The sequence below is a fragment of the Ceratotherium simum genome, chromosome 39 (genome assembly GCF_057802395.1).
Source record: "Ceratotherium simum simum isolate JZ-2026a chromosome 39, ASM5780239v1, whole genome shotgun sequence".
In the NCBI taxonomy this organism is placed as follows: Eukaryota; Metazoa; Chordata; class Mammalia; order Perissodactyla; family Rhinocerotidae; genus Ceratotherium; species Ceratotherium simum.
The window spans coordinates 12,837,105-12,853,571 of NC_141938.1; the positions used below are offsets into that span (position 1 = coordinate 12,837,105).

At 60.4% G+C, this 16,467-nt stretch overlaps 1 protein-coding gene across 5 annotated transcripts in view; it reads right to left on the reverse strand.

Moving 5' to 3' along the window:
- The window catches only part of KDM4B (lysine demethylase 4B), a 137,092-nt gene extending 120,950 nt beyond the window's left edge, over positions 1–16,142 (reverse strand). For 4 of the 5 annotated variants that reach the window (XM_087425684.1, XM_087425680.1, XM_087425682.1 and 1 more), the window contains exon 1: positions 16,041–16,142. The gene's annotated coding sequence lies outside the window, so the exon portion shown is untranslated. Of the gene's footprint in view, positions 1–6,114; positions 8,195–16,040 lie in introns of those variants that run through there. The other variant, XM_087425681.1, reaches the window with a different exon arrangement.
- Between the last annotated feature and the right edge of the window lie 325 nt (positions 16,143–16,467).

The window sequence follows — 16,467 nt, forward strand, 5'->3', positions numbered from 1 at the left end:
CTAAAATCAGGAATGAAAGATGGAACATTCCTACTACTGCCCACCTCACAGAAATAAAAAAAAAGATTAAGCAGTGATCTTGGCATGGAATACTACTGAGCAATGAAAAGGAATGGACTACTGATACACACAACAACGTGGATGGATCTGAGGTGGAAAAAGCCAGTCTCAAAAGGTTACATATGACGTATGATTCCATAACGTTCTCCAACTCGCGAGATTACCGAGACGGAGGACAGACTAGTGGTTGTGGGGGCTGGGGGTAAGGAAGGGGTGACTTTAAAGGGGGAGCACAAGGGAGTGTGTTTGTGTTGACGAAACAGTTCTGTGTCTTGATTGTGATGACAGTTACACAAATCTATGCAGGTGATAAGATGTCACAAAGACAAAAAAGGAGCACATGCTAAAATCTGAGTAAGCCCTCTAGGGTATTGTGTCAATGTCAATTTCCTGCTTTTTTTTTTTTTGCTGAGGAAGATTGGCCCTGAGCTGACATCTGTGGCCATCTTCCTCTATTTTGTATGTGGGACGCCGCCACAGCACGGCCACCGACAAGTGGTGTAGGTCCGCGCCCGGGAACTGAACCCATGAACGTAGGCCGCCACGGCGGAGCATGCTGAACTTAACCGCTAGGCCACGGGGCCGGCCCCCTCAACTGCCTGCTTCTGACAGTGGCCTCTGGTTCTGTAACAGGGTCACGTCGGTGGGAAGAGCAGGAGCTCTCTGTGCTGTTTTTGCAACTTCTTGGGAGTCTGCAATTCTTTAAACATAAAAAGTTAAAAGAAAGTAACATGGGGGCTATTTCACCATGGACAGGAGGATGGAAGGGCAGACTGTCATATGGGTGGATGCCTCGGGGCTGGGTGACGGGTACGGGCAGGTTCTTTATCCTATTCTGTCTACCCTTGTGTGTGTTCAAATTCTCTATAGGTTTAAAAAATAAAATAACAAGGGGCCGGCCCCGCGGCTCAGCGGTTAAGTGCGCGCGCTCCGCTGCTGGCGGCCCGGGTTCGGATCCCGGGCGCGCACCGACACACCGCTTCTCTGGCCATGCTGAGGCCGAGTCCCACATGCAGCAACTAGAAGGATGTGCAGCTGTGACATCCAACTATCTACTGGGGCTTTGGGGAAGAAAAGGAGGAGGATTGGCAATAGATGTTAGCTCAGGGCGGGTCTTCCTCAGCAAAAAGAGGAGGATTAGCATGGATGTTAGCTCAGGGCTGATCTTCCTCACAAAAAAATAATAAATTAATAAAATAAAATAAGAAGAACCAACACAATGATGGTTATTAACAAGGGCCTCCTCCACCCAGGTTTGCAAACACCCTTCACAATGTCCCATCATCGGGATTGTAAGCCATCTCGTCTGATATCCTCCCCAAAACAACGGCCAGAGAGGCGACAGAGCTGCCCAAGCGTTTTCACACCACAGATCGTAAAGACACCTTGAACAACGACAGTAGTAATAACGCTGCCTCCCATGCGCAGCCCCCACAACGAGCTCCGCAGGGACCCCAGGCTGCTGCACAGAAGCCCACCTCCTATCCCGTCTCTCCTTCAGGCCAAGGCAACAAGTCCCGCCACAAGTGACCCACCCCCAGACGCGCGTCCGAGCTCAGAAACCTGAACTGCTCAAAGCCAGGGCATTTCCCAAATCCCTACATGCCCTGGGTTCTGCATGAGCTTCCTCCCTTTCAGAGTCTCTATCTCCAGGTGAGAATGAACTGCCCTCACATCAAGGTCTCGATCCTTTCTAAATGAGAAGATTAAAAGGGGAGAACAAGAAAGGAAAGAAAGGGGCAGCCCCGGTGGCCTAGCGGTTAAGTTCGGCACACTCTGCTCCTGTGGCCTGGGTTTGGTTCCCAGGCGTGGACCTACACCATTTGTCAGCCATGCCGTGGTGGCCACCCACATACAAAACAGAGAAAGATGGGCACAGATGTTAGCTCAGGGCCAATCTTCCTCAGCAAAAAAAAAAGAAAAGAAAAGAAAGAAAGACTGGGTGACACAACCAACAGGGTGAGCTAATATGGCCCAACCTTCTTGGTTCCCCAAGAACCAGCCCTCTCCCGGTACCTTCTAAACTGGGCCAGGCATCTGAACTGCGACAGGACTACTCACAGGGAGCTGTGTCAATCCCTCCACACACCCTCACTTCCTTCCACTCACAACAATCCTCTGAGTTGGCCCATGTCACCTTGTCACAGATAAGGAAGATGAGGCCCAGAGAGGTTAAGGGACTTGCTCAGGGTCACGCAGGTGGGGAGGAGGCGGTGGTGGGGCTGGAAACCAGCTGTTCCCACCTGGGCGCCAGCACTGAGTCCTCTCTCCCTCACATCCAATCCACTCACGAGGCTGCCTCCAAATCCACCCAAGTCCAGTCCTCTTCGTCCCGGCCCCGACCACCTTCTCTCTGAGCCACTGTCAGGCTCACCTGGGTGACGGCTGGAGAGCCCTCCCTGCTTTCACTCCTGACAGCCACCATAAATCTCTGATGTCCTCACCCCCTCCCAAGGCTCCTCCCTGCTTTTAATGGGGTCCAGCATCTCCCCACAGCCAAAGTGGCAGGGTCCACTCGGTCTAGCGTCTACAAACCTCAGGGCCTACCGCTCTCCCACTAGCTCATACGCTCAGCCACCCCAGCCGCCTTCTGATGCTCAAACATATCAAGCTCATTCCACCTCAGGACCTTTGCACATGCTGTTTGTTCTTCCACTAGGAGCTCCTTGTCCCAGCTCTTCTCAGGGTTAGCACCTTCCAGTCATTCAGATCTCTGCCTAATGTCACCCGGGAGAGGCCTTCCCTGGCCTCCCGGTAGAGAAGGCCTGCAATCAAATCCCTCTCTCGCCTTCATCACACAGGGGACATCTGTCCCTTGCTGGCTACTTAGCGCCCAGCCTGGTAGGACAAACACAGGTATATCTAGTACCACAAACTCTCGGGCCATCGGGGGTGTGTGGGCCTGGTCGTCTTCTGCATCGCTGGGGCCGGTGGAGGCAGTGGGCTGCGAGAACGCCACGGGAGCTGTACCTGGCAGCCAGGGGCGAGAGCCCCCGTGCCGAGCGCTCCTTAACGGACGTCGCCCCCTTTCCGGCTCGTCCTCCTCTAGCAAGCGAAGCACGTGGGGACGCAGAGGCCCAAAGAGGCTGCACTGTTCGTCCCCAGCCCGGGGCAGCGACAGGGTCCACTCCCAGCTCTGGCTCTAGACCACAAGCCACACGCTGCCTCGGGACGAGGCCCAGGCCCCACGGGGACCCCAGCACAGCCCCTTTCCAGGCAGGACTTCACCACGTCCCGCAGCCGTCACCGCCTCCCCCGGGGCGCAGGGTCGGCATTGAGGGGACCGTCAGAGCCGCGAGCTCTCTCCACCCCAGCCGAGTCGCTGGGGGCTGTCCGCGCCCAGGTGGAAATCTCGAATGCAGAGAGCCGGAGGCAGAGAGCCGAGGGCTCCGGGGTTTCCCGAGACCCCCCCCCTTGCCAGGCCTCCCCCGCAGCCCCATCCGAGGTTGCAGGCTGCACCTGGAGCCCGGACGAGGCTCAGCGTGAAGCCAGCAGCCTGGGGGATGAATGTTCTCGGCCGAGGCTACAGGCAAACGAAGGGGAGCGTGGGGCTCTAGTGGTCCCCGTCTCGTGCGTGCACCCTTCTCCCGGGTGCCGTGCAAGTGGCCGGGGTCACAGCGACGCCCGCTCCCTCGCCCCCGACCGACCCTGAGCACACTGAGGTCCCCACCCTGCCGGGCGCCCAGGCTGTGTGACAGGACCCCCTGCCTGCCAGTCACAGGGCCACATTGCTGGTCCCCACCAGGTGTCTTTGCCTCCTCCATGATCACATCAGCCTCTCGGGGCAAGGGGGACGTCTTCTCACCCCCAGAGGGACCCCCAGAAATTCCACCCACAGACTGACCACACACGTCCAAGGCTCACCAGGGACCACAGGGGCCTTACCGTCTTGGGTTTGCCTCGCGGTGACTGCTCACTTCTATACCGTGAAGACAAATTACCTTTATAACGAACATCCCTCCAGGAGACTCGTTAGAAGCCGATCTCAAAGCGGTCAGGCCTTCTCCTGGCTAAAGCCCACGTTAATGAACACAGGGAGAGCCGGGGCTGCGGGGAGCGGGCGCTGGAACCCCGAGGCGGCAGCTCCTGGTACCCCACGTCATGGTGGCCGCACCCAGGACACCTGTGCCCGAGCGGGGACAGCCGAGGGGCACGAAACCCAACCAAGTGCTTTTCACCGCCAGGAGCCGGTCTACACAATCCACAGCCCCACCCCGAGCCCTCACGCGGGCCCGGGCCACCATCCACCTGGTGCCACAGTCGTCCGGGCTGGTGGCGCCACACCAAACCCAAGTTCACTGGAGGGGAACAGCCGGCGAGGCGTGCAGAACAGGCCGCGGGACTCCGCGTTCAGGCCTGGCTGCCTGCGGCCCAGCCTCCCCCAGGAACACCGGCCCTGCTTCCTGGTCGATCAAACCCACTCAAACCCTCCTGCCGGCCCCATTCAGACAAAGCAGCTCCAGAAGGGAACGAATCAGGCCTATTTTCAAGGTACCGTCTAACAACCTAGACTGTTCCTCAACTTCCTTCCCAGCACAAACCCGGAACAGCAGCGTAAACACCGTGGGCTATTCTGGAATGGAAGGTGGTTTCAGAAACTTCTATTGCAACCACACCTTGGTTCACGTCAAGGAAAGACAGAAGCCCAGAGAAAAGTTGTTACTGTGCTCGGCTGAAGGCCACCCTAGGCCAGGCCTGCTGGAAATCAGGACATTCAGGGCTGGGTCATTCTCTGGGGGGCCGTCCTGGGCACTGCGGGGGGTTAAGCAGCATCCCTGGCCCCACCCACTCGATGCCAGGAGCACCCCAGTGTGACAGCCAAAGATGTCCCCAGACATCGCCCAGTGTCCCCTGGGGCAGAGTCGCCACTGGGGTGGGAACTACTTCGCTTAAGGATTTTCGGGTGGGTATTAACAAGAGGCAGTGCCCTCCACTGCCACCCCCATGTTGCGGATAAGGACAAAGACCCAGCCGAGGCGGGATCTGAACCCGGGCAGGCGGGGGGCGTGGCTACCAGCCTCCAGCTGCTGGCCCCCCTCAGTCAGCCCGCCCTGAGCCCTGAGGCCATTTAAGACCCTCCGCAACTGTGGGATGCTATTTCCCAGCCCCGCTTGGACACGAGTCTCTCTCCTGGGCTCTCCAAGTTCCTGCAGCTCCCTTCCCGGAAACACCTCGAGTCCCAAGTTCAGGGCCCCGCAGCACGGCCAGCATCCTTGCCACAAACGCACCGCCCTGGGCTCGGCCACAAGCACTCCTTGGCCCTCACAACTGGTACACGCTCCTGCCAAAGACAGGAGGCGGCAGGCAAGGGCCCACGGGAAGGCCTGCGGCCACGGCCATGGCCGCCGACCCGCTGGGGCTGGCCACCGAGCACGTCCCGGAGTGAGCAGCAACCCTGAGGCTGGGCTGGCCCGGCCACAGCGTCTCAAGAGCAGGGTCTCCAGCTTTCTGCACCTCCCCACAGGACCCCAAACACAGGGCCCCCCCAGGGGTCAGCCCTGCCTCGCCGAGGCAGGCCGTCCTGACCTCCGGGTGCCCCCACGGCCTCCGCCTCCTCGTCCAAGCACTGCCTCATTCCCACCACCTCCAGGCCCCCAAAGGGCTTTCCCTCAGCTGCACCCACCGCAGTGGATCCCACCCCCCTCACTCAGCCCCCAGTGGCCGTAGCTGGTTTGTGTTGGGTCTGTCTCATCTCCCCAGCTAGAGGCGAATGGATCCAGAGATTCTGATGGGCTGCAAAGGTGGGCAGGAATGGGAGGTGTGGAAGGGACGGCCTCCACTAGGCACCAGGCACCCCCATTTATAGCATCCCCGACCCCATCACAGCGCTCAGCTCCTCCAGGGACAATGGTCGACCCCAAGGACCAGCCCGGGGAAGGGCCAGCGCCAAGCGTCAAATACACACAGGATGTCCCAGACTGATTCCAAAAAAAATGGTGTAAAATATCTCAGGAACAATTTTTATAGTGATTACATGCTGAAATGGTAACATTTTGGGTATATTAGGTTCAATAAAATACATTATTCAAATTAGTCCCACCTGTTTCTTTTTACCTTCTAACGTGGCTACTAGAAAATTCTAAATCACACGTGGGCTCGTTTTGCGCCTTTAGTGGACAGCGAGGCCTTAGAAAAGACCTGGGTGCACACCTGCGCCCGTGCTTTCTTCTGAGGGCTCTGTCGTTTCTGCTCCTACACTCAGGTCGTTGATCACCCTGGAGTTAGTTTTGTGTACGGCGTGAGGTAGGGGTCCAAGTCCGTCACTGGACATTGAGTCAGCGTCCACACGGTATCCTCTGCCGGGGGACAGAAGGTCACACACACACGCCACTGTCCCCACAGGGAAGCCCCAGCAGAGCCATGGGAGGAAGTGGGGCTGGTAGGCTATGCTGCCAGGAAACCAGGCCCCTCCACCCCTCGCCCTCCCCAAGGGCCCAGCGGCGTTTCCTAATCCCCCAGCCGGTGAGAGAACCACCCCTGGAGGGCAAGGGGCACCCACCTACCCCTTTAACCACTGGGAGGTGGGGAGGGGGTAGCCGGGCCCCCCCTGCAAGCTCTGCTCAGTGGCTGGCAGGCTTCACGGGGGCTCTGTGGGGGCCATGGGGACACTTAGAACCCGGTCACTGCCTTCTGAGACAACACACGACCCTGTCAGGGCCGGGGCGGCACAGACCAGGAGAGGGAAGGGGCCCAAGAAGGCAGCTCGCTTTCAAACCCGCTGGTCAGACATATAGGGGGTCCCGGAAAGCAGGTGCGTGTGGGTCTCCTTCCAGCCACGGGAAGCTCTCGGGCAGGCCCGCTCAGGCTCAGACAGCGCACGGCCAGCCAGGCCAGCAGGGGTGACAGCGGCACCGGGGCAGGCAGGAACCAGGACACCCCTTTCCGGCCCAGGCCCTGGCGGACTTGGGGCAGGGAGGTCCCGTCCTGCCCACCAGGAGATGAACCTACAGGACACAGGAAATGGACAAGCCAGAGAGGTGGGGCCGGGCCACGGTGCTCCACGGAGCACACATGGAGGCCCTGCAGCTGCATGGGAGGTCCGCGGGGTACCCCCTAGGCCAGGCACAGCCCACCCTGCATGGACCCCGCCCAGCTCGGGCTGGAGGAGGAGGAGGGCGGAGAGGTGAGGACTCTCCCTGAACACTGCAGTCAGAACCTGCGGGTGCAAAGAGCAGCTGCAGCGCCTCTTGCAGGCGAGGGGGGGCATCGCGCCTGGGGTGCCAGACCCCCCTCGTCCTCAAAGCCCATCCTCAAACCCACGGGCCAGGTCTCGCCGTCTCTGTCCTCCCTCTACCGACCCCTCTCGACCCTGGCCCCCAAGATGTAGCCCCATAAAGGGTTTCCGTGCTGTCTCTGTCCAGGGGGCCGACCGGGTGAGCAGTCTTCATGCTGCAGCCCTGGGATTCTGGAACTCTGAGACGGTCTGGGGCACAGAAGGGGCAGGAAAAAGTAGAAACAACCTAAATATGATCAACGGATAGTGGATACACAGAGTGTAATCCATCTACACACTGGAATATTATGCAGCCATGAAAAGGAGTGAAGCCCTGACACAGCCACACCGTGGATGGACCTTGAACACACGACGCTCAGTGAGAGAACCAGACACAGAAGGACACACAATGTGTGATCGCATTGATGTGAAATGTCCAGAACAGGCACATCCACAGACAGAGTTGGTTCGTGGTTGTCAGGGGCTGGGGAGGGAGATGGGGAAGGACTGTTTGACAGGTATGGGGTTTCCTTCTGCGGTGATGGAATGTTCTGGGATTTGTTAGTGGTGATGGTTGCACAACACTCTGTAAGTGTTCTAAAAACTAGTGAATTGTCCACTTTAAAAGGGTGAATTTTATGTGACATTATATGTGAATATCTCGATAAACATATATATTTTAACAAAAAACAGGGCAGGAGCATTTTAAAGGGGGCAGTTCTAGAAAATTCGGGGTCTGGTCGGCACACGAGAGCCCACTGTTGGGCAGCTGTCAGGCGGGTCCCCAGTGACTTGAGCAATGTTGGTCTCGCCTCGCTGAGCAGACTCTACGCTCCGTGAGGGCAGAGCCGCCCTCCCCACTCCCCTCGGAGCCTGGCACGGGGGGTCCAGAGACACCCAAGAGACAGGGGGCTGCCCCTGCCCCCTCCCTGTCCTCCTCACACAGGTCTCCCAGGCCATGGCCCTGAACGTCCCCTCCAAGTCCCCTCTTCCTCTGCCCGCCAGCTCACCGTCACCACGCTGACAAGGCTCGGCTCAGACGGCGACGCTTCTGTCGCCTCCTTGGCCCCCACCCGAGCCAGCGAGCTGCCCCGCCCTGTGCTTCCACGGCCAGGTTTCCATCTCTCGTGGCAGCTCTGCTCCCCCGGCCCCCGCTGTCCCCTCTTGGGAGCCCTGCTCCATGCCTCCCGCCGTGGGCCGTGACCCCCGCAGGGCAGGAGACAGGCACGCAGCCTTGACCACAACATCGCACTCAGCTAGTTAAAACAGACACCCTGGGACGGGCCCAGGGCTCCAGACACACATCCGGATGGCTGGTGTCCACCGTAAAGCCACAGGCCAGCCGGGATCAGGAAAACAATCCGCAGATCACCAGACCCAGAGCCAAGTGTGGGAAGCCTTCTTCGGTTCTTGATTCCGTATCTTCGCCTCGAGGCTGGCGGACAACACGGCTGGGCGTTTGCGGAGGCCACGTGATGTGTCACCGAGGCCACCGTGCCCAAGCTCCCTGCGACGGTCAGCCTGAACCCCACCGTGCCCAGCCGCTGCAGCTCTGTCTGCGGCAAACAAGACCTGTCCATCTGTCCATCCAACCACCCGTCCTTCCCTCTGTGGGGCGCGGCGAGAGGGGCCGGGCGTGCAGAGCAGCCAGCGTCCCGATGACCGAGGCCGCTGGGCAGTCCTCAGCTCAGAGCAGGGAGGACGCCGAGGCCAGAGCGGCCGAGACCACACTGCAGCTCCCGCACGCTGCAGCCCGGGAGGGCAGGAAAACGAGACGCCTTCCTTCCAAAACGGTGTCAGAAAACCAGCTTTCTCTTCCAACTCCCCACTCTTCCTTGGGGGGAAGGGGTTGGAATAAAGCAGTGAATCGAGACTTTAAATTCCAGGCCCTTTACTCACACGCAAGCTCGAGAAGAGCAATTCTCTCCCGACTCGTGACCGAGATAATCAGATCCATGCAGCCTGCCGACCCAGGATGGGGAGCCCCCTCTGCCCGGGGCCGACCCTCTCTGATGGATGCAATTCTCCCGCAGAGCATGGGGGAACAGCTGGGGCCAGGAGCAAAAGGACGGACCTCCAGGTCCAGCCGCCCGCCAGGGTCCTGCCCGTGTCCTCACTCATTCGGGGGGCCCGGCTAGCAGAGACCACCCCAGCCAGCTCCGGGCTGCCGCCTTCCCAAACGGGCTGCCCTCCGGAGCTCCGGCCAGGCGCACAGCTCGCGTCCACCCCACTTGTGGTCCGGGGGTCCCCCGCGCCCATCGCCGGGCCGTCACTGCGCCTGCTGGCGGCTGCCGGCTGGCTCTCGGTCAGAGGAGGCCTCTGGGGTCCATCCTCTCGCTTCTTCTGCACAAAGTGCGATTCTGGATCCACCGCCAGCTCATCTGACACGACTCATTTCTCTCCACGGCGTCTCCCCTGAGACTGAGCGAGCAGCCACGAAACCACAAAAGCGGGCCCGCCCCGCCCCTACCTGCCCAGAAGGTGCCATCGTGTGGGTCCAACTGCAACCCCAGAACGGAAGTGGGTGCCGGGGACACGGCCTGACCGCCCACCTACAGGTCACCTCTTCCCAGCTTGCACTACAGGTCGTCCGAGAAACATGCCCATGACGATGGGTGCCGGCAAACGGGGTCACAGCCTGCATTAGTGACTGTTTTGCTCTGAACCTGGAGACGCATGTGGGGCACGCAGCCCTTGGTGGCTTCTTTCTTGATTCTTTTTCTCTTTTTTTTTTTTTTTTTGTGAGGAAGGTAACATCCTGCCAATCCTCCTGTTTTTGCTGCGGAAGACTGGCCCTCAGCTAACATCCGTGCCCATCCTCCTCTACTTTATATGGAACACCGCCACAGCATGGCTCTACAAGCGGTGCGTCAGTGCGCGCCCGGGATCCGAAACTGTGAACCCCGGGCGGCTGAAGCGAAGCGCGTGAACTTAACCACTACACTACCAGGCCAGCCCGATTCTTGATTCTTATTCTTTGCCCACTAAACAAACACACTCGAGGCCTCCACCCCGGAGAGTCACAGCTGGGAGCCACAGAACGGCTCTGTGCCCCACCGCTGCCAAAAGGCACAGCCCGCCCGTGGGGACAGGTGGCTTAACGCAAACTTGTCATCAATCCCCTCACGTCCACTGGAACCTCGGAGGTGGGAGGAGAAGAGAGAAGAGACAGGGAAGGAAGGGAGAGATGCAGAGGCAGAGACAGACAGAGACAAGCAAAAAAAAACAAAAAAGGCCACTTTGGGAAGGCGAGAAGTTCTGAGTAACCCTCTCCAGACTGTTGATTTCCACCGACCGAAGGAGGTAGGGCTGTAAATTAACGGGACGCTTCCTTGACAAGTCAGAACGTTCCTGGGACAGGACCAAACCTGAGACGTAAGGATCTGCCTGGCTCGGAAACCACCCGTCGGCTCATCTCCGCTCCCCCAAGTCGTGATGGAGGAGGAGGTGGGCCCACCCCTCCAGTGGCCACCTAATGTCCACGCGCCCCCCAGAGCTGAGCTGTCACACCCACAAAAGCCGCCTCGCTGCAGAAGCCACCTCCCAGGGCTGCAAACCCCTTCCGACGGGGCACTGTGGTTGGTAAAGAGGATGGGTCGGAGGCTTACAAAACAACATGGTTGGGAAACAGTGTCTTCCTCTGAAACCCTCAGCATCTGCCAGGTCTAAACAACCTCCTTAGGCTGCACGGACTCCTCACCAATCTTCTGCTGCCTGTGGGGCGACGCTAAGGGGGCAGCGCACACAGCCAAGTGGCTGCCTGCCTTACGCCCACTTTTTCTCCTCCTCGATTACGAGGCTGTTCTCCTGGACGGGGTCAGAATTTTCTTACATTCCCTGCACTTTTAATTCCCCTCGAAACAAGCCACAACCCATTTTCTTAAACACAGAGAATGACTCTAAATGCACTGATGTACGAAAGATGGACATTCATTCATTCAACAAACAAATGTCCACCGAACACCCACTCTGTGCCCGGAACTGTCCTAGGCGCTGGGGAGACGCAGTGACCAAGACAGATGACGTTCCTCCAGCACGGGCCTCGCCCCCTAGGCCGGAGGTCTGCAAACTCCGGCCACGGGGCAATTCCTGCTGCCACCTGGTTTTGTGCAGCCTGAGAGCTAAGAATGGTTTTGATGTTTTTTCATAGTTGGGTGGAAAAAAAAATCCAAAGAAGAAAACTGGTTCATGACTATATGTGAAAAGTGCACAGAATTCACATTTCAGCGTCCATCGATAAAATTTTATTGGGACCCGGGCACCCTCGTTCATTTCCATACTTTTGGGCTATAAGGGCGGAGCAGTCATCGAGACAGAGCTAAAAATACTCTCTGACCCTTTACAGAAAAAGCTCACACCCTAGTGGACGAGACAGACGATACACACATAAACAGATTAATATGCATTTCTGGTAGTGCCGATTGCAAAGAAGAAAAGGCAGGCTGGGGAGAGAGGGTGACAGGAAGGGTGAACTTAGGCAGCGTGGTCAGTGATGGCCTTTCTGAGCCGGGACCTGAGTGACAAAGAGCCGGCTGGGTAGAGGCGTGAGGGAACAGCATTTTGGCAGAGGGAACAGCAAGTGCAAAGGCCCTGAGGCAGGGAAGAGTAGGCAGGTAAGGCGTTTAGACTGAAGGGGCGCAGGCACAGAGGAAGAGTGGTAGGGCAGGGAGAGAGGAGGGTGCCACGGAGGACAGAGCAGGGAGGCCACATGAAGAGGCCTAGAATTTTTTCCAAGGACAACAGGAAGCCACTGGAGGATTCTGAGCAGAGGAAGGCAGTTTTTAAAGATTTTAAAAGCTTCTTGAGGGAGCAGGAGTGAAAAGGAACAGACTAGTTGGGACACCTTCTCTGACTAACCAGACACTCCCAGAACCAGCCAAGTCAAAGCAGCCAGTCAACTCAAAAAGCAATTCATCCAACAACAGTAACAAAGTCAATTGATCCACTCAGGCCTTAGGATGGAGGCGATACAAAGTTTCTTTTTCAACATTGCTGTTAAATCATTTCATTGCCTAAGAGTATCTGGGACCAGCACCTTAACAGTCCCCCCACGACGCAGACATTACTGCTCAGGAAGAGGCGAAGATTAAAGAAAAAGACGTGTGTCACCATGAAGTCAACTTAAAGAAAGCTGTTAAGCAAATTAGCGGGAAGGGGTATGGTGACGTGGAGCGAGTGGAAGCCTGGGCAGGGCACCTGCCGGGCTGGGAGTCGGGCACAGCCCAGGACGACGCCCGCATCAGCCTGGCGGTCCCTGAGCAGGGCGGGGTGGGTGGCATGGGCGTGTCTGCGGGCAGGGGAAAGGCAGAGGGACAGTTGGGAAGGACCTGGACAGCCAGGCCAGGGAGTCTATGGCGGATACAGTTTGCAAATAGGAGCCCCTCCCTATTAAGCGGGGAGTGGAGGGGACCGGCTCCGTGGCTCAGTGGTTCAGTGCGTGTGCTCTGCTGCTGGCGGCCCGGGTTCGGATCCCGGGCGCGCACCGACGCATCGCTTCTCCGGCCATGCTGAGGCCGCGTCCCACGTACAGCAACTAGAAGGATGTGCAGCTATGACATACAACTATCTACTGGGGCTTTGGGGGAAAATAAATAAATAAATAAAATCTTTAAAAAAAAAAAAAAAAGCGGGGAGTGGAGGAAGGGGAGAAAGGGGACCAGAACTCGAGGTAGATCAGGGTCTGGCCAAATATGAGGCTGCTGTGGGGTTAAAGGTTAAGTGAGAGGGTCTCGCCCGGGGGCAACTGTGTCCCCCAGGGGACACTGTGGTTGCCACAGCTGGGGGAGGGGGAGGTGCTGCTGGCACGGAGTGGGTGGGGGCTAGGGATGCTGCTCGACCCCCCACAGTGCCCAGGACGGCCCCCCGAGAAGGACCCGGCCCCGATGCGGACAGGGCAGGCGGGAGAGCCTGCCAGAGGCAGACAGCAGCAATAAGTCAGCTCCGGGCTCAGAGCTCCCCCATGCCGCGCCTTCCATCCCCTCTGATCCCCACGATGAGCTAGGATGGGGTCTCGCTGCACCCGTTTTACAGATGAGGAAAGTGAGGCCCAGGGACGTGCCCCAGAGGAGGGATCTGAAGCCTGTGTGGGGGACAGAGAGGAGGGCGGGGATCCAGGGACACCGCCATGAACACCAGGACAGAAGGAGGTCCAGTGTCCTCGGCCAGAAGCGGAGGCAGCCAGGGGTGGGGCAGGTAAAGCTGTGGCATTGGGGCCCCACCGGGCAGCCCAGGGGCAGGTCTCTGGAGCCGAGCCAGGAACTGCGGTGGCAGAGGCTGGCGGTGAGGCCCGGTGGCGCCCGGCGCAGGGTGCAGAGCCCTCAGGATCGTGCATCTGCCCTCAGTTCACATGCTCTCCCCTCGTCCCCGCCCAGTGGACTTGGGAAGGTTGAGAGTTCCCTCCCCCACTCTGTTCTTGAGCAAGTGACTGGCCCAAGGTCACCCAGCTCTGACCCCTGCACCACACTTCCAGATCCCGGGAAGCAAGCCAACCGGAAATGCTCCTTTGCCCACGCCTCGGGCCCTCACCACCCATCTCCTCGTCCTGCCCGCTCCCTGGGCAGGGCCCCGTGGGCAGCGGGCTCCACACCGCCATCACAGCGGGGCCCGCACACGGGACACCCACCTCCCCCTTCCCCCACTAGACCTGAAGCCCCCTGAAGTTAGGGACCCCCCCACCCCGGCACTCAAACGTCCCCAGGCCAGGTGCATGCCCCACTCCAGCGCCCATTCTCGCAGGTATCAGATGGCACCAAGGAACAGATGGGGTCCCCAGGGCAGAGGGAGAGGGCGGGGCACAGGAGGGCAGGGCTAGAAACCAGCAGAGGCAGAGTGGCCAGGGTTGGGGAGCCGGCACCAAAGGCCCCCGACCGCCCCAGGGGGACTGGGGAAGGGTCTTGTCTAGGAGACAGACGTACAGCAAAGGCAGGCGGGGTCCTGAGGACCCATGAGGGATCCCTTTAAGCTCTAGTATTTAACATCTCCTTAGCAGCCCACTCCCCAAAGAGGCGAGGACTAGAAAATGGGAGAAAATCACTCACTGCCAAGACCCATGTACATTTCCAGTCTCAACAATTACACGCTCACATGCACGTGCCAGGCACTTGACACGGGGAGCACTTGTGTAACCCCACCTCCGCCACCCCCTGCGCTCCCCGCGGCGACCTCCCCCAGGCCGGGGAGGCCTGACCCGCATGGTGTCCCCGGCACAGACCCGAGCACCGAGACCTGCCAAGCGTCCAATCAGAAGCACGGAAAGCCGGCCGGCGAGTTTCAGAAACCTCGCCTCCGATAACCGCTCTAGGACTTGCACACCGTGTCCTTCAGGGTGCCAAACACGAACTGCAAAGATGGGAGGGGCAGCCCGCAGCTTCTGCAGAGGTGGCGAGAAAAGGCTGACCCGGGGAGCTGACAAACCCTCCCCCGATGCCACAGAAGGACGCTATTATTGGAGAATTAGGGGCATCATTAGCCCCTGCATGGCAGCGATAGAAGCCCATCGGAGTCCCCTAACGGGTGAGGGGCTTTCTCCAGCCTGGGGACAGCCGGAGACCTGGCTATCGAGACAGAGGGGTGGGGCAGGCGTCCTCAGACCCTAAGCCAGTGCCAGCCCCCAGTGGGACCCGACGGAGCTTGCCATTCAATGCTAGGGACAGAGACACATGGAAACAGACACACTCTTTACATATTACAGCATCGTTGGGCTCCACTGACCAGAAAACCACCTTCTCACTAGTTTCATAACTCGGGAAACACTTCCCCAGGTGCAGCGGAATTACTACAACAAAAGCATCCTCCCCCCACCCAACAGATGGGACACACCAGGCGCAGTCCACGCCTCCCCCGCCCCCAGGGAAAAAAAAAAAAAAACCAAAACAACCAAACCCCCTGTAAAACCTTCCCCGTGCAGGTGGCCGTGCGCCCCATTCCCCCTGGTGACATCACGCCCCCTGGGCGCAGACCCAGGCCCTTGCAGATCCGGGGCAGGTCCCTTCCAGAAGGAATCCCTCCCCCAGCCCCCAAAGGGGGGGGTGGCTGGGACAGCCCAAGGGGGTCCCCCGGGGAAGGACCGCACGGTTTGTCTCCAGTGTGGGGGGGCTCCGAGCTGGCGAGGTGGCTGAGCGGAGGGGGGGGACGGGGGGACGCGTGTGCCAGCTGCGGTGTGCATGGCAAGTGGATACATTTTTTTCTATTTAAAAAATCCAGATTGCACGGGGCTGGTAGGGGGGTCTGGGGAGCCGGGGTGCAAGTTGGGAGGCCTCGGTGGCCGGGCGGGGTGACCCAGAGAGGGGGGCGGGGGGCAATGGGGGGTATTCCGGGGGGCGCCCCGGGAAGCGCCCCGGGGGCCCCGAGGGGCCGGGAGGGCGGGCGGGGCGCCCCCCCGAGGAGGAGGCTTTCGTCCCCGTTCTCGGGGCGCCGCGGGGCAGGGCGCCCGGGCCCCCCGGGCGGGCCACCCACGCTGTCATCTTTTGTGCGGGGCCGGCCCGCGCCCCCGGCCGCCCGGGCGCCCCCGCCTCCCGCCCCGGCCCCGCCATTGTCCGGCCGCGCCGCCCCGCCGCAGCGCCGGGGGGCGCCCCGGCGGCCGGGTAACGCCCCCAGCCGGCCGGCGCCGGGACAAAGCGCGGGGCCCGGCCCGAGCAGGCCGCGCCCGAGGCCTGGGCCTCGAGTCCCGGCGGCGCCCGCCCGGCCGCACGCAGCCCCGGGCGCGGCGCGGGGGCGGCGGCGGCGGCGGGCCCGCGCTCGGACGCGGCGGCGCCTGCCGCGGGCTCACCTGAGGCGGCGCGCGCGGCCCGGTCCGGAGCGGCGGCGCGCGCTCCCCGCCCTCGGCGTCGCACCCCCAGGGCCCCGCTCGGGCCGGGCCCCGCTCGGTCGCTGGCGGCCGAGCCCTCCGCGAGCGCCCCGGGCGGGGCTTATAAGGCCGCGCGCCAGCTCCGCCCCGGCTGCCATTGGCCCGCGAGCCCACGCCCGCGCGCCCATTGGCTGCCGCTGACAGCTCCGCCCCTCCCCTCCGCCGGGCCCATCAACACCGCACGGCCCGCCCCCCGCGCGCCTCGATTGGGCGGGCGCAGGCGCCGGCCTCGCCTCTCCATTGGCCGGCCGGCCGGGACACGCCGGCGCCCACCCACGTGCCCGCTGACCGGCTCCGTTCTCATTGGAGGCGGTGCACGCCAGACAACGCGGCCAGCCAACCCGACGGC